The sequence below is a fragment of the Solanum pennellii genome, chromosome 7 (assembly GCF_001406875.1).
Source record: "Solanum pennellii chromosome 7, SPENNV200".
In the NCBI taxonomy this organism is placed as follows: Eukaryota; Viridiplantae; Streptophyta; class Magnoliopsida; order Solanales; family Solanaceae; genus Solanum; species Solanum pennellii.
The window spans coordinates 44,602,234-44,617,511 of record NC_028643.1 but is presented as its reverse complement, the minus strand read 5'-3'; the positions used below and the strand labels follow the sequence as shown (position 1 = coordinate 44,617,511).

General features: G+C 32.7%; 1 long non-coding RNA gene across 4 annotated transcripts in view; it reads right to left on the bottom strand.

Moving 5' to 3' along the window:
• LOC107025368 overlaps positions 1 to 15,278 on the bottom strand; it is a 32,187-nt gene that overhangs the window by 14,141 nt on the left and 2,768 nt on the right. The window lies entirely within an intron of this gene.

Genomic DNA, 15,278 nt, shown 5'->3' with positions numbered 1-15,278 from the left:
AATCGTTTGGCAACCATCAATGAGATGTTTTCCTGCGCAGTTCACTGTAAGTGAAAGGGGTGAAATGGTAATTTCATCCCATGTCCAAATAAGATAAATAGCGTTTACTTAGGATACTTTGGGTATTTTAAACATGTTTATAAGTCTTAAACACTTAGGAGAATTCATTCTTCAAAAATCAAAACCCAAACATATCCTAAGAAATCCTCTAGAACTCCATTGAAGCCAAAACTCAAGGAAGAGTTTGGATTGGATATTTGAGTGGTGATTCTTCATCAATTTCGTGCATTAACATCATTAAGGTATGGATTTTGATCCATGAAACTCTATTCATCAAGGATCCAATCTTCAAAGTGATTTTCAAAGGCTAATCAAAAGATGAGTTTCAAAATTGAAATCTATCCATGGGTTCTTGGACTAAAGGTTTTAAAGCATTGAATATTGATTGAATTGTTGGTAATTAGATGATTTTAACTCAATTAACCTATGAACCCATGTAATTGATGAACCCTAGTTTTTGACTACTTTATGGGTTAAGTGATATTGACTTAATGCTTATGAATTCTAGTGTAGTTTTCTACGGGATATTGAATAATGTAAGAATTTTATTCAATTGATGTCTAATTGGTCTTAGATTGATAAATCTATATTGAGTTGACTTAGATTCATATAGTATTATGATAATTGTATTGAATTGATGTTCATGGTCATGGTAAGGGTCTTATGATATTGAATTGGATGACTTAGCTATGGATTGAAGGGGTGAGAATGTATTGGTGGTACTCTTCCATAATTATCTTTATTTTATGTTAAATTAGTTTTAAATTATGTTGTGATTGGTATGATCCACTTATGGTGGTGGTGCTATGTTCTTTACTTGCAATTGATGTGGCCTTGTGGGCGTTACTTTATGTATTATGATGATCATGGCCTTCTCGTTACTACTTAAAGTATTATGATGATTTGTGTAGTTGATTATGTGAATTATGATCATATCTACCTGCATGTTAGTAATGTGAAAGTATGTGTTCTTCTATTGATGTTGTTAGGTAATCATGTTAGACTATCAATAGATGTCTTTGTATGTGTAGTCTTAGAGTTGATGCATTATTATTCCTAATTGGTTATATTAGTATATAATGGTTATATTGATGATGTTATAGTAATGTATAGTATGGCATAAAGATGATAAGGGTCATTGATAAGTGCTTCAAAGAATGATATGCTATATGTAATAAAGTAAAGTATGTTGTGTCTTGTTTTGGTAGACTTGTGTCCCATACTTGATACGTGTATGAATTTTATGTGAATATGATATATCTTGACTAGGTAAGATTAGTTAAACCTTGTCATGTATGAATGAATGATATGTGATCCCCTAAATGATGTTAAGAAGGTCATGTACGTGGAACCTTAAACCTAGTGGTAAGGTTATGAACCTTGAAGTCGAGACCCGTAATGGTATTCTTCATGTAATGAATGATGGACTTAAGTGTGATTGGCTGAAACAGTATGATATCATCTTTAGGAAAGTCATGATGAGCTATCTTTGTCTCCATTGTAAGGTAGCTCTAGAGGACCTCTTTGGTAGGGTGAATGTGGTTGGGTTGTGAACTACATATAGAACCTCTTCATGTGATCTTTTAATGTCAATTACTCTATGAGAACAAAGGTTAGCATCGAGTGAGTATGTTATGGGAAGTAGCTATACTTGAGATGGAGACTAGAGTACAATGTATATCTACTTGAGAATGAGACTAGAGTACATAAAATTCCTTCATATTCCTTAACCATGTGCCTATATGGGATGTGACCTAGTTCTACCCTTGGCAAGTAGAACACCCTCATCGGAGTAGGTTAGAACTCCAGATTCCATGTTTATCTATCATGGTCTATGTCATTCATTGCCTATTCTCATCATGTGGGATACCTACTAGCATTAGAGAAATTCTATGAAGTTTAGGTGGTGGTATGGGACACTATCTAGACATTGCACAATAGGCTTTGAAGATGTTAGTGAGAGTCCTTAGGTCTTGTCAAGGACCATTACTTGAATGTCCTTATGTGATGAATGAGTCTTAAATGAACTAATGAATGTAATGACTTATTAAGAAAGTAGGTTAAATGAATAAGTACTTATCTTGAGTAGTTAAGGGTTGTCTAGTTCAGGTGTGAAGGGGGAATAGGAATGGTCACTTCGTATCTTACCTAGATAAGTTTTAAGAATGACTGTAGTTTGGGTATTTGGTTTATTATGTAGACATGATCTAAGTCTTAGGTAGTCTTAAAGATTATTTAGGTAATCTTGAAGAGGTCAATCATGGACGTTATCTTCTTGATTTACTTGTGTAAGTCTTTTGATGACCTTTGGAAAGAGAATGTCATATCATCTATATATTGTTGTATTAAGTGATAATGGTTCTATATTAGTTAGTCTATACGATCTCTTAAGTGTGTGTGTAAGGGATTGTATGGGCGGTCGCTTCACAACTCACTCAAGTGAACCTTAGGATCACCTTTGGTTGGAGGATCTCATGTTCATGTGGTTGTTGTATTGTCAGTGTGTATCTCATTATGGGTGGTCTTAAGGATCATTTAGGTATTCCTAGATAGGGTGTATGAGTGGTCTCTCTTTGTCTTACTTAAGTGAGTCTTAGAATAACTTTTAGTGAGAGAATTACATGCTATAAAGTGTCTATGGTGAAGCTAAGAAACTTTATTGTATAGTGAAGGAGCTTCACTGTAACAGTGACATAGTTCACTGTAAGGTTTCCTTAAAAATTTCATAAATTGTTTAAGTGATTTAATTTCTTATGTGTCTCTAAGGTGTTAAATGTTGTTGTTATGACTATATTATGATATTTAAATCAATAGATGCATAGTTCCAATATATGTCCGTTTTCATGATATTTATGAATTATGTCATACTTAGTACATGTGTTTGTACGAATTTCATGCTTTCATCTATCTCTAAAGTGATTCATTGGTGATGATGCTTTTGGAGAACTAACCTTGGATAAGAAGATTGTTCAAGCAATATGAAGTATGTCCTCATTTGACTCGAGGGCATAGATGTCTTTTTCTCTTATTGAAGTATTGTAATAGACTTAGTAGTACTTATTTCTATTGTGTATGGGTCGTGTCCCAAAGTACTCTTGTGTCTATGATTTGATGAAATGAGACTTAGTATTTCCTATGAGTTTTATATAAAAGATATTTTAAAAACTTATAGAATGTTTGCGAAAATTTTTAATCCTGCACTACTGTTTATATGTTTATACGCGATGAACGATACGGAAGGTCTTGTACAAGACCTCTAAGAGGCCAAGTACGCCGGTTGCACTCTCAGAGTGTCATATCTTCTAGGGTGTGGTCTCAGGATGTGACAGAGGCACACACTGTTTGCGTTAATATTTGTGTTTTGTGTTCACATTTGGGCTTTTCTGTTTTTCAAATTGTGTTTTACCTGTTTTTTGTTGATGATTGAGCTTATGGATCCCTTTTGGTTATTATTGCAAAATGATTTTTACCCTTCCAAAAATTTTTAAATTTTTCATAAATTTTCGCCACCTCTTAGATGAACTTGAATCGTGGTTGTTGTTAGGAAAATTTAAGTCTCGTTTAGATCAATACTGATGACTTGAATAGATATCACAATTGAAAGAACATGAATGTACGACTACCACGAGGCCAAATTTAGTTGCATAGAAAATATGTGACTAAATATTGCATTTCATTGTGATTGGTCAATTGTCAAATCAATTCTCTTATAATGACCATTGCACACCAGCAAAAGTGTGGAGTCTTGTTTGACTTTAGTGTCGATGTCTTGTGTGATAAGCTTACCTTGAATCATGCATTACAACACCTAGAATTTTGCCCCTTTTGTTTTATTAACTAAGTTAAGCATTCTCTTGATATGATCTTATACAACTTCACAACGTGTGAACTAATTTGACCTACACCTCTTTTTTCTGACTTACCTTCTGAGTGTGTGTACATCTCCTGAACACTCTTGAGCCACACCTTTCTTTGGAAGAAACTTGACAACACCATTATATATGTACCCTTTACCCATAATCCTCTAGATTGGTGCTTAATAGCATAGCTAACATAGGCCAAAATCCTATGTTGGGGGTGTGTTGAAAAGAGAAAGCAAGTCAAGAAAGTGCAAGAAATTAAAGATCCCGTCTACCCATTGTGTTTAGAAAAAAGGGACGCCTCCATATTAAAAAAAAAAAGAGAATAGAATGAAAAATAAAAGTTGTGAAATAAATTTGAAAATTACAAAAAGAAAAAGGGGGTTCCCAACAAATTATGGGAAAGTGAATAAAGGGATGACTTGTAAACACTAATGAATTTGATGAGAGGAAAGGAAAGGAAGTGTTGTGAGCAACACATCTTATGTTGATCATGGTCACTGAGCCTAAATGACCATACATTTGCATTCAAACCCATTATAAGCCTTAAAAAAAGACCTTTTTGATCTTGAGAAACCTGAAACAAAAGTGGATAGGAAAATACGGGCAAACCTATGGGTGAAAGCATGCATTGTGTTCTTCTTTTTGAGAGTGAGTGTTGTATTTGATTCCCTAATCTTAAATAATTGTGCATCATGTATATGAGAATGGAATCATCAGTTGTGTGAGAGCATGCGAATGCTTTTGTTGAGCTTGAACTTGCATTTGAAGAAAGGATTGCGAGCTTGAAAATATTTGATATTGGTGTATCGCAACTTGAATCATTAGGTACATGATTGATCCTTGCATAAGAAACTTGAATTTTGTTGTATAGATTCATGATTTTATCTTGTATAGATCTGTTTAAGACATACTTTTAAACTGTTGACCATAAGTTTTATTTTAGGACAATCAAAAGTTTAAGTTGGGAGTGTTGGTGAGTCCCCAGATTGGACTCAATTAGGCTATATTTTGATAGAAATAGTGTCCTTAATTACTTGTTTTATGTCATTTATTAATGAATAACCATGAGTTTCAGCTATTTTGAATTTGAGACAAAGTATCAACACTACTTGGCAAAAAATAGGATGAAATAGAGAAGAAATGAAGGTCTAAAGATAACATTTTGTTCCAGTATGCTGAGCCCTAAAGGAAAGGATCAAATCGACTGTAGAAAGGAGAAGTTGGTGCATAAGCGAGAAGTTCGCAAAGCAGTGCCTTATTGCCCTATGATCCAAAACACAGAAATGATTGACTACGCAGAAGACGACGATGAAGAGATTAAAGGACGAATCGCCGATTCTGATTAATGCAGACGAGCATCCCGTATCAACACTATTCTGTGAAAAATATAAATACTTATTGAGTGTTTTAGATTAGATATCGAACTATTATTGTTAGAATACATTATTATCATATTTTTCTAGTTTTATGTTAGTTTTTGAGCTTGAAGACCAAAAGGGTGTTCTCGGAGAAGAACTTGAACACCAAAAGGGTTTCAATTCTAAGGATTTGGATTTGGGTGTTTTGATTTCTTAATCCTTGGGTTGTAACAAAACTCAAATCTTCGCACTTACTTGAATGAATGTTCAATTTGGTATAAATTTCTACCTCTTGTTTATGTCTAGCTAAAACCCTAATTCTTGGGGTGTGATTTTGTGAATATGGGTTAAGATTGTTGGGTCTGGCTAGTTGATAGATTAATTGTAGTTTTATTGTAATTCGTTTAATAGTTGTGGATGAATCTAATGAATCTGTAGTTGCAAATACAAGTTTATTTATGTGTTTTCGGTTTGCTCGAGAGAGAAGTTTCTAAACTAACACTACTAATAATGGTCGGTGGGAGTGGGTCGACATGAGACTCAACTCGAGAGAGTGTGCCCTAGTCTCATTCCCATAGACTCAGCTCGAGAGAGTGAGTGGGTTAAGGTGTAGGCTGGTCTTCATGCGACAAATGGGTATCCAAGAGAAACGCATTTGAAACGGGGTAAGTTGCTTGAGAGAGAGACTATCCATCTTGAAGCTTAGCCTAGTCAAGATTATTCTATAAATATCCTATTGAAAGCATGTACCCAACAATTTAGCTTAAATTGTATTCTTATTATATCCCAATAATTCCCCTCTCATTGCTTAGTTTCTCTTGTTCATTTCGTTATTTTTTCCATTTGTGACGAAACCCTTCTTGATATTTGACGCTTGAGTCACCCCCATCTTTAATTTAAAATGTTTTTATTCGTTGATGTATTTAGCTATAACTAGTTAGAACGTAGTTTTGCTTTTCTATAAATTCTCACTACCACTCCCTTGTGACACGACTCCAACCCTTGGTTGGATTACTATACTATAGCACGATTGTAGACACTTGTACTAGAAGTTTTGTCATTGATTACTCAAACATCAAGGCAGCAGTCAAACAAGACACTATATCACTAGGATATTTTCATACAATACTACATGGCTAAAATGGTATAACTGTTAGATGTAAATTTATGATTTAGAATCCTTATAATTATTTTATAGTACCAAATGTCCATATGGACTCAAACGAATTTGACTATGCGATAGGAACATCGATTTCCTTCATTTTTTTGTTGACTGCACACAAACTAGAAAACATAAAAATATTGGCCTCATAAAGTGTCTCAAAATGCAACTTCAAGCTGGAGATTTTTTTATCAAGTATTTTATTCATCTTCCAAAAAGATATGGATAGTGTTGGGAAAATAATACAATATTGATATTAGATTGGAATTATAAAGTAATAAATAACTTATCACAAATATTATGTTGTGGCAAGCCACTGCCTTGAAAGAGATTTCGGCTCGACTACGGTGCAAATCGTTGTAGCCGGTCGCTCTTCAAGGTTCCACAGTTACTCTCAAACACGTGAACTCGTAGCTGAGAGTTTGGAGGTTGCTCAAATTCAATCCCCCAAAATAATTCTAAGGATAAGAAGAGAGGAGGAAAATATTTTGTTTTCCCTTTTGTTGGGTGTCTGGTAATGTTCACAAGATCATGCTTATATAGGATTTGTCAAAGAGGAGTTTCAAAGTGAAAAATTAATTTGTATAACTCATATTGAATGTTAATGACATTAAAATCCATTACATCACATTCTACAGAAACTCTTCTTATGTTTTGGAATGAAAAAATTAATCTCTTTGTAACGTAGTTACATTCTATTCTTTGCATTACACAAAAAATGAATAAAGGTAGAATTAATCACAATCCCCCACTAATGCAAAGATAAAGAGTAAGAACAGATTTTGGACAAAAGGAAGAAACATGTACTTAAGGGTCATTAGCTTTCCATTTGAATTGACACGTAGTGATATGAGACAACATTTTCTTATTCACAAAATGAATTACTTTAGAACTGAGCGAATATGAATTGAGACCCTCATAACACATGCAATATCCTTAAATTTAAGTAACCTCCGCGATACAAAGTGATTTTATGGTCATGCACACACACCTTGGGTCTTATGAATGCTCTAGAAAGACGACCAAGTCTTCTATAAAAGGCGACCACACCTTTACACTCACGTAGGTGATTCCATCAAGTCTATCTCAAATAGACCACATTACGACTATAAAATCATTAAGAGAAATATAAGCTCAACCTTATAAAACACTATTTCACGCCATAGGGATAGAAAATGTGGTGTATATTGAGGTGTAACAGGTCGACCACATTACCTCAATCAATGGGCGTTAGCCCCATCACCCTCGACGTTTCAAGGATTATTTTCCTTGTCAATCCCTTGGTCATAAGATCTGTCAAATTTCTTTCGGATCTTACACATTTCAAGAAAATAATACCCAATTTCAACAACTATTTAATTGCACCATGTCTGATGCGAATATGTCTTTTTTTTATTTTACACACTAGTTTTGGCAATTTCAATTGGTGCTTGTGAGTCACAGTGAAAGAGAGACTGGTGATGCTTGTCTTCCCCACAGTGGCATATCCGCCAAAGGATTTCTCAACCACTCAGCTTTTTGCCCTGTCAATTTGAGAGCAATGAATTCAATTCAATGGTAGAACGTGCTGTACAAGTCTGTTTGGAAGACATTCACGAAATAGCACCATTACTTATATAGCCCATACAAGAACTTTCTCTATTTGCATACTTTATCCTCTTGTCCTTGAACCACGAAACCCTCAGGTTGAGTAACATAGATCATTTCCTCTAAATCACCATTTAGAAATGTTGTTTTCACATTCATTTGATGTACCACTAAATCATGAATTGCAACTAAAGCAATAAGCGTCCTAATGGTCGTTATTTTAGTCACATGAGAATAAGTATCAAAGTAATCAACACCTTTCTTTTGGTTAAAATCTCGAATCACAAGTCTAGTCTTATATTTATCAATTGTATCATCAGATTTCAATTTCTTCTTAAATATACATTTGCTACTTATGGGTTTACAACCTTTAGGTAAATCATACAAGTTCGAAGTGTGATTAGAAACTATAGAGTCTAATTCACTTTTAATAGCTTCTTTCCAAACAATAACATCTATTGCTTGCATTGCTTCATCACAAGTTTTAGGGTCTTCTTTTATTAAATAGATAGACACGAATTCATCATTTAAAACATTAACATAAAAATTTTCAATTAAGAAAGTAGTGATAAAATTAGGACAAAAAACCGTCTTTTACTTTTTCTACGTTCATTTTCATGCTCAGTTGAAATAATGTTAACACCAAATTTTGGTCTGATTGTTCTAAAGTTAATACTTTTTGAGTATTTTAATTCAAATACTTCAAAATACATGTTTTGTCATTTTAATGCAATTTGTTGATAATCACCCTTTTTCTTAAAGTATTGAGATTTTTATCGGTTGTTCTGTTTATATTATTTTGTCTCAACTGGACGTTCAAATATTTTTTCAGTTTTTATAAAATCATTATTTCTGTAAAATTACATTTTTTACATGTCATTGTTACGTCTATTACGTTTTTATATTATTAATTTTATTATACATTGTTAATATTCATTTTGACATTCTGCACAGTTTAAGAATTCATTCTTGCATACAGAAATATTTTATCAATCAACAATAATGGACAACGAATCCAAACCCATAACTTAGACCCATTTTTAACAATTCTCTATATTATATATATAGAATATTTGGCTTGTTAAGTTAAGATGATGGATAAAATTTAAGAGTATTTTTAGATTTATAGGGTTTGAGGGATTTTTTATTGTTAATTATTTTTCCGGTGAGAAGCCACTGAAGCTCCGCCAAATTCCGGCGAGTCCACCACCCAAAACTCCATTCATTTTATTTTTTTTCTCTTTCCAGCATTAGCCAGGAAACAACCAGACTTATCATCTTCTTCCTTCTTCTCCTCCCTTTTCCGATCAGCCGCCTCAAACCCAACCAGCAAGCTCCACCGTAAGAGCAAACAAACATCAGCCGTTCCTTTCCTCTTTTCCATCAACAAAGCAATAGATCCATCCGACCACTATTGATAAAACCCCTTTCCCATTCTCCTTCTCGCTTCGGCAAAACCAAAGGACACCCATTTCTTTGTCCCAACCACCAGCAAACAACGATCTCCGACCAGACCCACCTTTTTCCAGCAACCAACAGCAGGAAGCAATGACCAGAATCAACCCCCGCTACGTTCTCCATTTTTCCTGCTGGCTCCAAGATGAAACAACATTGCTGCGACCAACAGCTCGTACAGACCCGTTCCCCTTTCCCTTTTACGTTTTTTTTTCCTGTTATTTTGCAGGTCCAACAGCTCCCACACGCTGCTATACCTCCAAACTCCATCCTCTTCACCAGCAACTCCAAGCTCAGGCGAAGCAACACGAATCAGCACAACCCCGAACTTCGAACTCCATTTCCGGCGGTGTTCCTTTGTCTCCATTTCAGATCTGATCGGAGTTGATCTCTTGTAACAAACTTCACGATTTTTAACCCATAACCGATGTTCTTGCATTTCTCTTGGGTAGGTTTTGTTTGATGCGTATTTACTGTGTATTATTATGTTTATAATTGTTATTATTTTGTTCACTATTACTGATGACTTGTTAATGATTTTTGAATAAGCATTACTTTTCTGGTCCCATTTATGTTTCTTTCTGATTAATTGTTTCTACCGCTCTTTGAATTTTTGGTAGTGATTTATTCTTATCTTTATTGATGATAAGGGGTTGCTTCATTTAGTAATAGTGGTTACTCTATTTATTTATTTTATTTAAAATTAGTGGTTGCATTTATTCTTAACATTAAGAATTTGCCAGTTACCAGGTTCCTTGGTTTGTTTTTAGTTTAATGTAATTCTAAAAGTTAATTAATATATATGTTTAGTGTATTTTTAATATTAGTTGTTTGATATTTATCAATTTATTGTTATTATTTTAAAATTCTTAGTCAACTATTTGTTGCCTTAACTTTGATGGGTTATTGTTAGGAAAAATTACATAAACTAATATATTTTAAAAAATAATTACTGATTTAAGTGATAATTTTTGTTTATTATTATTTATAGCAATGCTTTGTTAAATATGTAATATGTATTAAAAGTGAATTATGTATACAATATATATGAATTATAATTGTTTTTTGAAATATATAATGTTTGTTTGGTAAAAAATTGTCATATTGTATTATAAGTGTATTAAAATGTGTGATAAATATATTATTCAGCATTAAAATTTGTATTATATGTGAATGATAAATTGTTCTTTATAATATGTATTAAACTTGTATTATAAATGAATTAAACTGATCAAGTGAAAAAAAATATTATTGCTATAAATGGTGAATATTTTTTTATTATAGTATATTTATGTAAGTTTCCTTTATTGTTATTATTATTTTTTAGTTACTTTTAATTGGGAAAATTACACAACAAAGCAAACTTATACTATTTAAGTACTCATCATAGTTATAGTTTGCTATAATTATCACTCGCGATTAATATTATACATTAATTACGTGGGTTGACTTCGAATTTGTATAATTAGTCATGTTTGTATATGTATAATTTGCCAGAATATACAAATACATATGTGCAATACATAATTATTTAACATATATACATATACAATTCACCTCTCTCCCACTCTCTACGCTCTTTCGTTCGCCTCTCTTTTCTCTATCCTAATCTCGCTCGCCTTTCTCCTTTAGGGGTGGACCCACGTTGGGTTCAAGATGTTCACCTAAACACCCTCAGCAAAAAATACACGATATATATAAGATAAATTTTCTGTATATATATATATATATATATATATATTTTGAACCCCCTCAACAACAAATAAAAATAGATAGCTCAATGGTAAACCCCTAAATTTTATGCTGCATGCCCCATGTTCAAATCCCTACAATAACATTTATTTATTTTCTTTTATAGTTTCAGTTTATTTTTGTTTAAAAATCAATTCTGTTTTTCAAGCATTTTTTATTTTAAAAACGAGCCAAAAATGTGGTTTTAAATTCAAAAAATTCAAAGGGGCGCATTTCGATAGACTTATTTACATGTTTAAATTTTTATTTTTCGAACCTCCTGAACGAAAATCCTAGGTCCACCACTGCTCTCCTCCCTCTCCCAATCTTGTTTGCCCTATATACAAATGTATATATGTATAATATACAATTATATACATATACAATTCACCTCTCTCCCACTCTCTTTCCTTGCTCGCCTCTCTCCTCCCTCTCCCAATCTCGCTTCGCCTCTCTCCTCCCTCTCCCAATCTCTCTTGCCATATATACAAATACATATGTATAATATAAAATTATCTAAGCAATATACATATACAATTCACCTTTCTCCCACTCTTTTCACCCTCTCTCGCCTCTCTCCTCTCTCTCTCCCAATTTCGATCGCCTCTCTGCTCTATATAACATGCAACCACAAATTATAATTATCAAAATATAATATGGAGAGTAATTTATTATTTTTAAGTGGCTAGATGTGAAAGTTTCCCTTTTTAATTTTGTTTATTATGCTATTGTTGTTTCCATTTCCAATTATTTTGTTTTAGTTTTGTTGATTGCCTTATGAATTACGGGTTGTTGTTTTCCATGATTTCTTGGAATAACTTGTTATGTTTTGTTGATGTTAGGTCATATTAAATAGAAATCGTTAGAGTTAGCCGATGAAGAATTAGCGTTGGTTTCCAAGGTCTTCCATGTTTATAAGAGAAATTTTTATCTTTAAGTTATTATTTGGTTTGTTCATTTTTATTCATATTTATTTTTTACTAACACTTTTACTACGTGTTTATAGGTACACGGAGTTGCTTCCCAAAGAAGTTGTTCGAATCATATCTTATTCATTATTTATATTATTGACAATGGGCAAAACTTAGGTCGTTTCTTATATTATTGCTTTATTTTATTATTCATATATCGCATATTCATTATACTTGTATATTATTTTTGTCACCTCAGGTTGAAAAAATGAATCAGTCGGGTGCCACAGTTGTGGATTTCGAAGGATGTCTAACTCCTTCTATTCGAAATAATTTAAACTCCTTACCTTGAATCAAATTAGTTTCTTAAACTTTCTTTTAAGTTAATTTGTTAATTGATTTCCTAGTTTTCCTAAAAATTAGGTGGCTCCCTTTAATTCCTTTTTCCTTTAACCTTTTTTACCCTTTTAAAATTCTTTTAACTCCTTTTAAATTGAGTCACCGCGACGTTATGCCCTCTCTCGGAATGTCAACAAATAACATTCAAAGAAGGCACACCATGAGAATAACTGATGTAGATGTAGAAACACTGTTTTGCACATCACTTGACACATAAATTTTTACAGGAAAAATATGCTCAAAAATTTCTACATCGCTAGATTCACAAATAGAATGGTTACTTAGTGACATAAATCTATATGCAACACTGTTTTGAACATAACCAATAAAGAAAGTATCAAAAAATAACCAATAAAGAAAGTATCAAAAGTCTTAGATCCAACATTTACTCGTTTAAATCAGGTAGACCAACCTTAGCCAAACACCCCCACACTTCCAGAAATTTCATGTTAGGAGTAAACCCTTTCCACAATTCATATGAGGTTTTGTCTAACTTCTTATGCGGGACTCTATTAAGAATATAACATGCAGACAAAACTGCTTCTCCCCACATATTGTCAGATAGAGCAGAGCTTAAAAGCATAGAGTTCATAATTTCTTTAAGGGTTCTATTTTTCCGTTCAGCTACACCATTTTGTTGGGGAGCATAGGGAGCACTAATCTCATTTATAATACCATTTTTCTCACAAAAAATTTCTAGTGTTTTAGTACTATATTCACCCCCTATCAGATCTAAATCTCTTGATTTCCTGTCTAATTTATTTTTCACTTCTGCTTTGAATTTCAAAAACATGCTTTCAATGTCATCTTTTGACTTAAGAAGATATACCTTAGTGTATTTAGAAAAGTCATCAACAAAAGTAATGTAATACTTTTTTCCACCTTTTCTAACAGTGTACTTGAAATCTGCTAAATCTAAATGTATAAGTTCAAGTAATTCAGTCTTTCTACTAATAATATATTTGAAAGGTTTCTTGGTATGCTTTGCTTCTACATACACAGGACATTTAGAAAGCTCGTCAATTTTTATCAGAAGAATTAATTTCATTTTTCTTAGTCTTTTAATAGAAGCAATATTAACATGACCTAGTCTACCAATTAATAGACTCAAAAATATAAGCAGAACTTGAAATACTTACATTATTGACAATCTCTTGAACAATGTTCATTACAAATGATCATCCACTAAGATATCTCTTCCCTACAAAGTCCCCTCCACGAAAAATAATTATTTTATCAGCTTCAAAAACAAGTTTAAGGCCTACTTTGTTGAGGAGTGCTGCGGGAACTAAGTTCCTACGGAGGAGAGGAACATACAAAACATTGTTCAAGGATAATGTCTTTCCAGAAATTAATTGAAGTAAATTTTTTCCTTTATCCATTACTACAACAGTAGTGGAGTTACCCATATATACACACACTCTCCATCAGTGGACTCCTCAAAGTCATGTAATAACTCTTTATTGACATAGAAATGTCTTGAGGAGCCCGTATTTAGAACTCAGTCAATTTTGTTAGTCACTAGATTTGCCTCAACGACAACAATCACTTTATCCTCAGAAAGATTAGCTTGTATATCACTTTGTCCTTCTTTGAGTTCTGCCCTTTTATTTTTATAGCATTTGACAGCTCTTTGACCAACTTTTTCATAAACAAAAGAAGAAACCTTAAATTTTTGAATTTGACTCTCCAGCTTGTTGAATTGATTTTTGTTCTTCATATTTTCCTTTTTCGATACTTTCTTTTGTTTGCCTTTGAACCCATCTTTCACAATAGTACCAAAAGATTCAACAAGATTAGCTTTAGAAAAATTAAGAGAAAGTTCTTCCATCTTACATTGAGACGGTTCGCCTCTTCAGTCCTCATATGACTAATAAGTTCTTGGAGTTAAATTCTTTTCTTATGTTTGAATTGATTTCTATAATCACTCCAAGATGGTGAAAATTTTTCAAGCAGAACATTAGCCTAAAATATCTTACACATCTTCATATCCTTGTTGAGAACATCACCTGTCAAGTTCTCATATTTGCGAACTTGTTCCATTATGGGCTTATTATATACCATTTGAAATTTAATCCACTGACTGACACCATTTTTTTTTTTTTGCATCATCAGCACCATATTTATTTTTTAAACTATCTCATACTTCTTTAGCAAATTTATAGGTTGAAAATAAATAAAAAAAAAAGGATTACTCATATGATTTAGCAAATGTCCTCTCTCAAGTTTGTTATCCTTTTCAAACTTCTTTTTGACAACATCATCAACAACCAAAACATTGCTAGAATTAGTAGTGGTGTTAGAACCACTCATACAAAGTTCTTTAAATAAAACATAATCAACTTCTAATTGTTCAAAGAAAATTAAAAGTTCTTGTGACCATCGTTTAAAATTATTTCCATTCAAAGGCTCAAGTTTTTGACAAATCATTAAAAATTTTGTTCAAAGAAATAGTCATTTATAAATATTGTATGTTGGTAAATCGCTTTCAAATTGTTGGAAAAAATAATACAATATTGATATTCATTTAAAATTATAAATTAATAAATAACTTATCACAAACATCGTATCGTGACAAACAACTGTCTTGAAAGCGATTTCGGTTCGATTACGGTGCAAATTGTTATAGTCGGTCGCTCTCCAAGGTTCTACAGTTACTCTCAAACACGTGCAGCCGTAGGTGAGAGTTTGGAGGTTTCTTAAAACCAATCACCCAAAAATATTCTAAGGATAAGAAGAGAGGAGGGAAATG